This window comes from Rhinolophus hipposideros (genome assembly GCF_964194185.1).
Source record: "Rhinolophus hipposideros genome assembly, chromosome: 23".
In the NCBI taxonomy this organism is placed as follows: Eukaryota; Metazoa; Chordata; class Mammalia; order Chiroptera; family Rhinolophidae; genus Rhinolophus; species Rhinolophus hipposideros.
In genome coordinates this window covers 24,015,204-24,026,464 of record NC_138069.1, presented here as the reverse complement: position 1 = coordinate 24,026,464, position 11,261 = coordinate 24,015,204, and the positions used below count along the sequence as shown (strand labels likewise).

General features: G+C 47.5%; 1 protein-coding gene across 5 annotated transcripts in view; it reads left to right on the top strand.

The window, feature by feature from the left end:
• Positions 1-8,266: 8,266 nt before the first annotated feature.
• The window catches only part of ANXA6 (annexin A6), a 46,078-nt gene continuing 43,083 nt past the window's right edge, over positions 8,267-11,261 (top strand). The window contains exon 1 of one of the 5 annotated variants that reach the window (XM_081035942.1): positions 8,267-8,625. The gene's annotated coding sequence lies outside the window, so the exon portion shown is untranslated. Of the gene's footprint in view, positions 8,633-10,217; positions 10,286-11,261 lie in introns of those variants that run through there. The other 4 variants (XM_081035945.1, XM_081035943.1, XM_081035946.1 and 1 more) reach the window with 4 other exon arrangements.

The window sequence follows — 11,261 nt, the reverse complement described above, 5'->3', positions numbered from 1 at the left end:
CCTAGAGCTCTGGCCTCTTGGGGCTTTAACAGTCTCTTTTCAGTGACCGAATCCTGCAAGGAGGGGACGGGCTCTGAGAGGTGATGACTTAGCTTCCAGCCTGATGGGTACAGGACTCTCATGGGAAATGCAGAGGGTTTGGTGCATCACTGCTTTGAACCCAAGTTCTCACTGACCATTCCTCAGGAAGAAATTCACAAGGAAAGCATCCAGGAGTCCCAGATAATAGGCCGAAGGGACCAGTTCGGGGTCCTGGAGAATGCCCCGTTGTGGCCTCGAGCCCAAGGTCTTGGGTCTAGGTTGTGGGCTGTTGCATGCTCTCAGAGCACCCTATCCTTCTCCATCCTACAGCATTTTCATGGTTTGTCATTGTATGAGAATTTGTGTGATTATGTCATGAATGTCCATCTCTGGTCTTCTAGGGTGTGAGCTCTGTGGAAGCGGGGACCAGATCTGCTTTGCTCACATGTTGTCCCAGTTCCCAGCACAGCGCCTGGCATTCTGTGGGCCCTAGACAAACATTTGCTGGATGATGAATGAATGAACTGCTCCAGGATGGTTTCAACAGCAGAGACACAGCCTAACCTTCTCTCTAGTCCAAGGGCTCCCAAAGAGGCAAATGATGGAGGGGTGGGGAGCAAAGAGGATGGGGGGAAAATACAGGCCAGGCATTGGAAAGTTCACTCCCTTCCTGGGTGTTAGCCCTCAGGATGGCTGGGGTGCCGGTGGAGTCGAGTGGGAGGGAAGGTCTGGAATAATAGACCATGGGACTAAATACTCATGGAATCTTTGACTTGTAGAATTCAATCATTCATTTATTTATCATTCATCAAATATTTATTGAGAGTCTACTTTACCAAGCAATGGAGACATAAAGACAGACATTAACCAAATCATACAAATATCTGGTTACCAATTAAGATTCTGTTATGATGGGAAAGACCAGAATCCTAAGAGAGACATGGGGAGGGGTGTAAAAAGCACACTGGAGGAAGGATTAGGAAGGAATTTCTGAAGAAGTGCTATTTAAGGAGAAATCCACAAAAATAGTAAGAACTAGTCAGGCAAACTTCTGCCAGGTTTAGAAGAGCTTTCATGCCATGCAAATGGAATCTTTCAATAGAATTTTGAGGGAGTCCTGGGATCTTAGAATCCCAGAAAAGAGAATCTCAGTTATAGAATCTTAATCTCATAGACTCTTGAGACAAGCACTTACAGACTCTTCAACAGTAAATGGAATCTTAGAATGTTAGAGACTCAGAGCCTTCACATATAAGGACAAAGGGAATATTAAGAGATCTTTTGGGAGATAAAAAAAAAAGAGAGATCATTTGTTCCCATCCCCTTCGCTCTACCATTGTACAGAAAGAACAAAACAAAATTCAGGGACATAGATCAGCCAGAACTAGCTCCCACCTCTTATTATGAATAGACCAGGACTCTATCCATTTAAATAATAGTAGTAGCAATGCTTATATTGATTGTCTCATTACCATGTGCTAATTGCTGCTAAGTGATTTATATCATTATGTCAGCGAATTCCAACAACAATCTGAGGTGGATCCTTTTATAATACCCATGTATTATAACTAAGAAAACAATCTCAGAAAATGAAAAAAGGTTAATGGTCATTCAGCTAGAACATGATGGAACCAGAACCCTAGGGTTTTTTGCTTTTTAGTGTTAAAACCATCTTCTAAAGCACCGCACTGTGCAGCTTTTTCTAACTATGGGGCTTTCAGGCCTACCCTTTCCACAGTGACTCCAGCCTTCCTATAACTATCCCCTTAGGAATCCAGGTAATCTCTTGGCTGGACTTCGCTGTGGGGTGATGAGCTGCCTGGAAAGTCCATTGTATGCTCTCATATCCAAGAAGCCTTCTGAAGACCTATACCTGCTGTTAAAATGGGAATTCAAGTTTTAGAAAACAATCTCAAAGCCATGTTGAAAAAAACCAGAGTCAACCTAAATGTCCAACATTAGGCAATTAGATAAATTATACTATTGCCATAGAATGGAGTTTGATAGTTATTTAAAATGTGTTGAAGAAGAATAGTTAATTACATAAAAGATGTTCATAATAAATGAAGATTTGTAACAGAGAAAATAATATTTGCAATAAGTTCCAACTTTTTGCAAAGAAAAGTATATGTGTGGCACCTAAGTACTCCATAAATGTTGCTATTATTATTGTTGTTGTTGTTATTGTTATATAATAAAAAGAATGGTATGTTAACATAGTGTTAATGCAGGCTATCTTTGGATTGTAGGATTATGACTTTAAATTTTTTAAATCTTTTATTATCTACAATGCATACCTATTACTTTTACACTAATGAGACAAACAAAAATCATGAGAAAACTCGTTTTGTGAGTTTTAAGCCTGTCTTCCATTTGTACGCTGCTTCTCCATCCCCTCGCCTTCTTAGTGACCTGCCTGCCCGGAAGTCAGTGTCCTCACATCGCAGAAAATAATCTGCTTCATGCCAAGTGATTAGAAACTCCTTATATTCTCTCCCATAGAGAGAAGCAATCAGGTCTTATGGATGAAAGCCAGACACTGAGACAGGCCTTAAGGGGAGTTTTTGTGGAGGAAGTGGGTCTTCCTGGTGGTCATGTGAACAGTACCACTTTGGGCTCCTTCCTCTAGAGAACTTAAAATAAGACCCATGTCTGGAATACCCCACACTGGGCACCCTCTCCTCCTGATGAAGGCCGACAGAACCAGGACCTGCCAACAGGTGGCAGTATCTGACCATTTCCAGCTTCCCCAGAGGGCAGCCCGGAGATCTTGACTTCTCTTAAACTAGAGAAACTAAAACCCAGAGAAGGGAAGTGAGAAAGTCTGGAATTCCAGTGCATTGTTCTGGCCCACAGCACCACATTACATTGTCTCTCTTACAAACACTTTTGGAAGGGCCCCTTCATGGAGGAAGGGTCTTGGGACAGCACCAAAAACATGAAGTCATTTTAGTGTATTTCCATCCCTTGTTTGCCTCCTTCCAGGCTTTGTTTCCACCAGCCAGTGAGTCCATGTGACATATGCTTACTTGCTATTGCATGGCCTCTGGATGTTTAGGTTGTTTCCTTTTTGTGGTTAAAAATAGTGTTGGCCCTCAAAGATTTCTCTGTATTTCAAATTAGTTTCTTAGGACTCGTTCCCAAAAGTAAGATGATTAATTCAAAGAGAATGAGCAGTATACTAACCTTTCTCTGCAGCTCAGGGAATAAGGCCCTGGGCTCAGCCGTTAAGGGGACCCGTCTTTCAATCCTGCCTCAGTCACATGGGCTGGTTATTTCTCTGAACACCAGTTCACTTCACTGCAAATAAAGATATTACGAGCCCCTACACTTCTACACTAGATCCCATTCTCTCTCCAGATGTCGCTCCCCACTCTTCATCATCAATGTTTTACTCTTCATCTGACCATTCCCATCAGCACACAAATATGCTGTGATGTCCCCAATCTTAAAAAGCCAAATAATCCAAAACCTTGCTCCTGACCCCGATTCTCTAGCCAGACACTGCCCCATTTCTTCGCTGGTCTTTGCAGCAAAACTCCTGGAAGAAGTAGTTAGTTGCAACTCGTTATCCTAAATCCATTCCTATCAGGCCCTTGCCCCCAACGCTCCACCAAGTGTGCTCTTCAGAGCATGAGAAACACTGAGCTTTCGGTTGCTTAAATCCATGATGATTCTTGGGTCCTGTTTTACTGGACCTCAGAGCAGCATGTGGCACAACTCCCTTCTCCTTGAAGCATTTTTCTCACCTGCACCTGGTTTCCAAGACACCACACTCTCCTGGGTTTCCTTCCACCTCACAGCAAGCTCTTCCCCAGTTCCCTTTGCTGGATCTTTCTCTTCTCCATGACTCATGGAGGAGCGTCCCTTGGTTCTCTTCTCCTTTGATAAACTCATCTCTTTCTCAGGCCTTGAGTGGTGTTTATATGCCTATGACTTCCAAATTCATATCTCTAGTCCTGATCTCTTTCCCGAACTCCAGATTTGTCTGTCCAACTTCCTCTCTGACATCGCCTCTTGGATGTCTTCTAGAAATATTAAACAAACTGGTCAAAAACCAAACTCTGATCTTTTTCCTACTTCCACCCCTAAAATTGCTCCTCCTGCAATTTTGCTCATCTCCGTTCATGGTCTCCATCCTTGAAATCATGGTTGACTCCTTTCTTTTTTTTCCTCACCTCATAATCAACCCTTCAGGAAATCATGTTAACTCTACCTTCAACTCTACCCAGTCTGTAACCACTTCTCGCCACCTCCATTTCTACCACCCCGACTGAGCCAGCAGCATCTGTTGCCCAGATTACCGCAAAAGCCTCCTAACAGGTCTGCTTCTACTCTTGTGTCCCAGCAGTACTCAGCATTCTCAGCACAGAGGGCTGAGTGACCCTTTAAGAAATATGTCACCTTCAGAATATATAAAGAACTCTTAGAACTCAACAACAAAATGACTTGATGGCCACAAAAACTCAATTTTAAAATGGGCAAAAGACGTGAATAGACATTTCTTCAAAGATGTATGAATGGTCAAAACAAGCCCATGAAAAGATGTTCAACATCCTTAGTCATTGGAGAAATGCAAATGGAAATCACAATGACATACCATGTCACACCAACTAGGATGGCATTAAAAACAGAAAATAAGTTTTGGCAAGGATGTGGGGCACCCTTGTACATTGCTGGTGGGAATATAAAATGGTGCAGCTGGAGGTGGGTCCTAGATAGGTGCACATTGAGCTCGCTCCCTCCCAAGAACACATCGAATGTACGCCTGTATTTAGAGCAATTCCTCCTGAGAGACAACTGAGGGCCAATCGAACAGCTTCTGTGCAGCGAACAAAATAGTTAGGCCACATATAGATGGTTGGGGAACCATGAAAGCTCTTTGGGAGCTGAGGGAATTCTCCAGGACTAGAGGAACTGAAAAAAAAAGTAATAAATTTTTTTAAAATGAGGGAAAAATGGTGCAGCTGTTGTGGAAAACAGTCCAACAGCTCCTCAAAAAGTGTAATATAGAATTAGCATATGAACTAGCAATTCCACTCGTCAGTAAATACACAAAAGAACTGAGAAACGAGGACTCAAACAAATATTTGTACACATATGTTTATAGCAGCACTGTCCACAGTGGCCGCAAAGAAGAAACAACGCAAATGTCCATCAGCTGAAGAACAGATAAGGAAAATGTGGTCCATCCATACAATGGCATATTATTCAGCCATGAAAGGAATGAAGTACTGACACATGCTACAACATGAATGAACTTGAAAAATGTTATTGTGATGGTTAATTTTATGTGTCAACTTGACTTGGCAAAGGGATGCTCAGAAAGCTAGTAAAACATTATTTCTGGGTGTCTCTGTGAGGGTTCGCATTTGATTAGCTAAGAGATTAGCATTTGATTCGGTAGACTGAGCAAAGCCACCTGCCCTCATCACCTAATTCACTGAGGGCCCAAATGAAGCAAAAGGAGAAGGAAGGGCAAATTCTCTCTCTTTCTCTTCTTGAATTGGGACATCCACCTTTTCCTGCACTTTCGACCTCGGAGCTCCAGGTTCTCAGGCCTCAAACTCTGGGACTTATATCCCCCTCCCCACCACCCCCACATACCCCTGATTCTCCAGCCTTCAGACTTGGACTGAATTACACCACAGACTTTCCTGATTGTCCAGCTTGCAGACAGCAGATTGTAGGACTTCTCAGCCTCCATAACTGCATGAACCAATTCTTATAACAAATCTCCTTTTATATATATATCTGTTTCTATATGTCCTATCGGTTCTGTCTCTCTGGAGAACCCTGACTGATATAATATGCTAAATGAGCAAAGCCAGACACAAAAGACCATATATCCTACGATTCCATTTATATGATATATTTAGAATAGATGAATCCATAGAGGCCGAATGCAGACTGGTGGTTGCCAGGGGCTGAGGAGGAGGGAAGAATGGAAAGTGACTTCTTAATGCGAATGGGATTTTCTTTTAGGGTGATTAAAATATTTTGTGGGCCAGCCCGGTGGCTCAGGCGATTAGAGCTCCTGCTTCTAACTCCGAAGGCTGCCGGTTCGATTCCCACATGGGCCAGTGGGTTCTCAACCACAAGGTTGCCGGTTCAACTCCCGCAAGGGATGGTGGGCAGCGCCCCCTGCAACTAAGACTGAAAGGACAACAACTAGAAGCTGAACAGCACCCTCCACAACTAAGACTGAAGGGACAACAACTTGACTTGGAAAAAAGTCCTGGAAGTACACACTGTTCCCCAATAAAGTCCTGTTCCCCTTCCCCAATGAAATCTTAAAAAAAAAAAAATTTGGAACTAGATAGAGGTGGTGGTTGCACCGCAATAAAAATGTACTAAATACCTCTGAATTGTTCACTGTACAATGCTCGATTTTATGTTATGTGAATTTTACCCCAAAAAAGGAGACAAAAAATGTCATGTCCCTCCTCTGTTCAACACTGCAACAGCTCCCCAAATACCTCAGAGTAAGAGACAAAGTCTTACCCAGGCCACAAGCCCCCGCCCCCACCCCCATGATTTGGTCCTTCCTTATCTCTGCTCCCCTGTTACTTACTCTCCCCCTTACTCACTCCACTCCACCCACAGCCTCCTTGCTGTTCCTGGAACATTCCAGACCTGCTCCTGCTACGGAGTATTTCTTCCAGCTGTTTCCTCTTCCTGGAAAGTTCTTCCCATAAATCCTTGTTCAGCGTTCTTCCTTTCTCACCTGCACATCTTTTTCCTAGTGTCACCTTCTCATCGAAACCTCTGCAAAACACCCTAAATAACACTGCCACTTCCCTGTCATCCTGGGCTCTTCATCTGCTTTTTCTTCTTTTTCTTCACAACAATTGTCACCTACTAACACGTTGTCATGTTTCCTTATTGTGTGTCTATCTCCCCTCTGCTGGAATGCAGACTCCACAAGGGCAGAGATCTTCATGTTGTTTGCAGATAAAGCTCCTTAAAGCAGTACATGGCACATAGTAGGTGCTGAATACGTATTTATTAATGAATTGTGAGGCTTAAATGTGACATTGCTAGGAAAGTGCTTACAACGGTGCCTGGCACATGGAACATGCTTGATAAATGGCAGCTACTATTATGATGCCTGAGGAGAGCCCACCTCCATCCTCACTGGGGCCAGCCCTTCATAGTCTGTCTGAGGAGGTGTCCCTTCTACTGACAGTGGATCGCATCTTAGGGTAATTATTTTAATTTCTTCTTAGTCTCTTACTAGATTCTAGTCATCTTTCTGGTCACAGCTTAACATCTCTCTCATTCAGAAGCCTGGGTTAGGCTAGGTCCACCTGCTGTGGGTCATGACAGCACTTTACAGTTCCCAAATTACACCTGGCTGCACTTTAGTGTAACAATGACCTAACTTACCATCTGTCATCCAAGAGAGCGGAAGTTCCATGAGGGCAGGTCAGGGTCCCTCTCCCCATTTGCTTACTTCTGTCCCCCAGTTCAGTGCCTGGCACGCAACAAGTGCTCAATAAATGTTTGTGGGGAAATGAAGAGATGAAAAGACATACTTTCCAACCAGGTCTCCTTGTAGGAGGCTTAAAGAAGGCTTCAGGGACAGACTGAAGACAGCCCTAGCAAAAAGCTTTGGTTATCCTTATATTTCAGATGAGCAAATTGATAATCAGAGCAGTTAAGTGTCTTGCCCAGGGAGACTCAGCAGCTGAGTGACAGCCTAGGGTTGCCATCTTTCCATCTTTTCACCAAAGCAGAGTTTCTAAGGGGGCAGTGGATAGGAGGTACTGCTGACCTTCGTTGCAACTGTTACCTCCTCCAGTAAGTCTTTATAAACCCCCTGGGGCACCATCACTCTCAGTTTCCTCTGGATTCACAACGTTTATCTTTTTTTAAAAATAATCTATTGTTTTCCCCACTGCCCTGGATTATAACTGCTGGTCTCTTTGTCTCCCTTTCCTTTGGACTATGCACTTGCCAGAGCCAAGCATAAATAAGCGCTTCTCTGGAGTCACCTGGCTCAGGTTTCCATTCCAACCCTACAATTTACTAGTTCCGTGACGTTGGCCAAAGAACGGCCAACGTTCGTTCTCCGGGCTCTTCTCTCCCAGAAAGTGGGTAAGTCATATTACGGACGCAATGAGCTATTAAAGAATGGAATCTGATCAGGCGGATACAGGGCTTGGGCCTCAACTTTGTCCAGCCTCAATATTCTGTTTCCCAAGAAAGCTTTGGCAAGTATTAGGACTTTGGGGGAGAGTTTGCAGAAGTAGGAGCCCGGAGCCCTGACTTCTAGCCCTGAATGGCTGCGTAATCTTGGCCAAATCCACCTCCCCTCTCTGCCTCAAGTCCCAGGTCTGAGCTCAAACAGAGGTTCTCCTGGAATGGTGACATTCTAAGATTCCAGGAGCAAAGCAACTGCGGGTGGGGGGGTGGAGGTGGGATGAGCCCGATTGGCCCCCGCGCGCCACGTGTCCCGCCCGAGAGCCGACCGCGGTCCTCCCGGCCCGCCCCCGCGCTGCGGCTGCCCCTGCTCCGCTAACCTGCGTGCGCCCGGCGAGCTCCCCGTCCGCGCGTCTGTCCGCCCATCCGCCGGTCCGCACAGGAGGCCTCCGCTGCGCGGTGAGTGGTTTGAGGCGGCAAAGGGGACCGATCCCGGGGGCCCCCGTGCGGGGGGCGGCATCGCGGCGAGCAGTAAATGCCCAGTCATCGCCGTCCCGCGCCTCCCACCGGATCCGGGGAGGGTGTGCCCTAGGAGCGGGAGGGTCCCGGGGAGCCGGGTCCCAAGGGCACGGTCCCCGGAGTGGCTCTCGAACTAGGAGTGTCGGCGGGAGCGCAGTGGAGCAAATCTAGGGCCGCAGGCGGGGAGCGGAGGCGGACGGAGCCCTGGCGGGGGAGGGGAGGTGTGGGGAGGGGAGGGGAGGGGAGGAGAGGGCCCGCTCTGCAAAGGGTGTGGTCCTGCGCCTGGGGGCACCTGGGCTGAGGCCGCGGGGGCTGCTCGCCCTGCTTTGGGGGGACAGGGGTCCTGGCGAGACCTTGCAGACCCGGGGTTGGGGGCAGCTGGGCCGGGATCTAAGGACCGACCCGTAGGGAAGGGTGTGGCTGAGGCCGAAGACAGTGGACAAGAAGAGTCAGACTCTCCGGCCGCTTCTGAAACGGCTTGAGGGTGGTATTGCAGGGGGACTGTCAGTGTGAGACCGGCTGTGCTCGCCTCAGGGCTTTATAAACCCTGCTTGCCTAGAAAGGAGACTCCCAGCGAGGCTCCGAGGCTCCGGGCCTTGTGGTGGGGCAGAGGCCCCACCCTCCTTTCTGCTCTCCCCAAGCCCAGTTTAGGCCCTTCCAACGCTTGGGAGCCTCAGATAACTCCCCAGGACCGCCAGGACCGGAGTGAAATTCCTTGAATCCAAATCCCAGCTCCACCATGAATTTGCAGTGTGACCTTGAATTAGTAGCTTTCCGTCTCAGCCTCAGTTTCCTTCTCCAAGTCCGGAGTGGATACACCCAGTCCCTCTCAGAGGAAACAGTATCTGTGAAAATTGATTTATTTGTCAGCTGCAAGGAATAATTACAGATGTCGGAAGTCTTGATTCTGTGCTTGTGAAGCCTGACCCACCGTAGTAGGCCCTGCAAGGGAAAGGGGCAGAGGTACTTTGTGAGGACCAAGCCAGCCTTTGCTTCCTCCCTCTCCCTTCTTTTCTCTAAACCCTGGTGGGTCTTCCCTGACTATTCCAAATTTGGACATATGGCTCCGGTTTGTGAAAGGACTCTGGTTTCCCCCAGTCCGCCCTTTCCCTCACTCCCTTTCCCTCTCCTGCCCAAAGCATTTAAATTGCTGGCCACACTGACCCAGGTGACATATCTTGACCTCTGTAGTCATTCCCTTTTGAGGTGAATGAACTGCCCAGCTTCAGCTCCCACGGACCCTGCCCTTCTAGCCATCAGGCCCTGTGCCAGGCAGAGGGCACTGGCCTGGGGGTTAGAGGAAAGCTGGGTTACAGTTCCAGGTGCTGGTGGTCCTTGGGCAAGCCCCTTCCCTCTCTGGGCCTTAGTTACCCATCTGTAGCAAAGTCTGCTGAATTGGCTGCCACTTCCAGGGCTGTTATTCTAGGCTTCCACTGTTCTAAGATTTAGGATTCTGAGTGTTGGGTGGGGCTGGAGAGGGAGTTTGTGGCCTCCATCCCCCCTCTGCAGCTGTGACAGTCACTCACCCATCTTCCTTTGCCTTCCACTCCTTGTTCCCAAGGCGGACTGCTGGGATACAGAAAATATTTGCGGTTTCTGGGTAAGGGCCACAGCTGTTGCTGGGGCAGAATGTGTTTGTGAGTGTGCAGAGGGAGAGGGCTGACCCTGGGAAGTCAGGGATCTCGCCTCTCAGGGCTGATTCCTGGGATGGGGTGTAGGGGCTCTGCAGGGATGGGGAGCTGCCAGTGTCTGGAACATCTGCACTGCAGCACCTAGAGGCAACCCTGGGCTACCAGCCTCAGCCCGAGCCCTGCCACAAACCAGCTGGGTGCCCTGGGCACACGTATTATCTCCTAGGCCTTGGTTCCTTCCTCTCTGGAAGGATAGGAGATGTACCCAAGGCATGTAGCTGGTAATATGGGTTAGAGCTGCATGGCTCTTCTTCTTGTACCATTCTAGGATTTTCTGGGGAGGCTCAGGGGTGTCACCAGTGTCACCCCACCCATCCTCCCCAAGATACCTTCCGGGTGGGAACAGGATGTGGTTGGTCTTGACCTTGATTTCTGAGTATGCCTGTCTCCTCCTCCCCACCCCAATAGAGGAGAGGAAGTCTGTGTGTATGGTGGGGGTGCCTTTATGCTTAGAAACTGCATGGCTTGGAATCAACCACACTCCCTGTCCTTTCTTCCTGGGATTGAGAAGCCCCCACAGAGACTGGCTTAGAAGTAATGATTGTCCTTAGGTTCTCTGAGCCTCAGACCCCCCCGCCTGTAAAGTGAGGATGAGTTTGATATCCACCCTCATGAGATTATGAAATGGCAGGTGTGAAAGTGCCTTGTAAACTGCAGAGTGCACTGCACAGAGAAGCAGGTGCTACTGTTGTAATCTCAGAGAGGTGCAGTGCTTGAGAAGGCAGGTGACCTGAGCCTCGGGTTCCTCATCTGTAAAACGGGTGTCTTGATACTCCTTAAATAATAACAAAATAGCAACCTCTATTATTTATTGAACCCTTCCAATTTACCAGGCCCTGGCTGAGTCCATTTTGCAGATGTCGAAACTCAGCCTTTGAAAGTTTA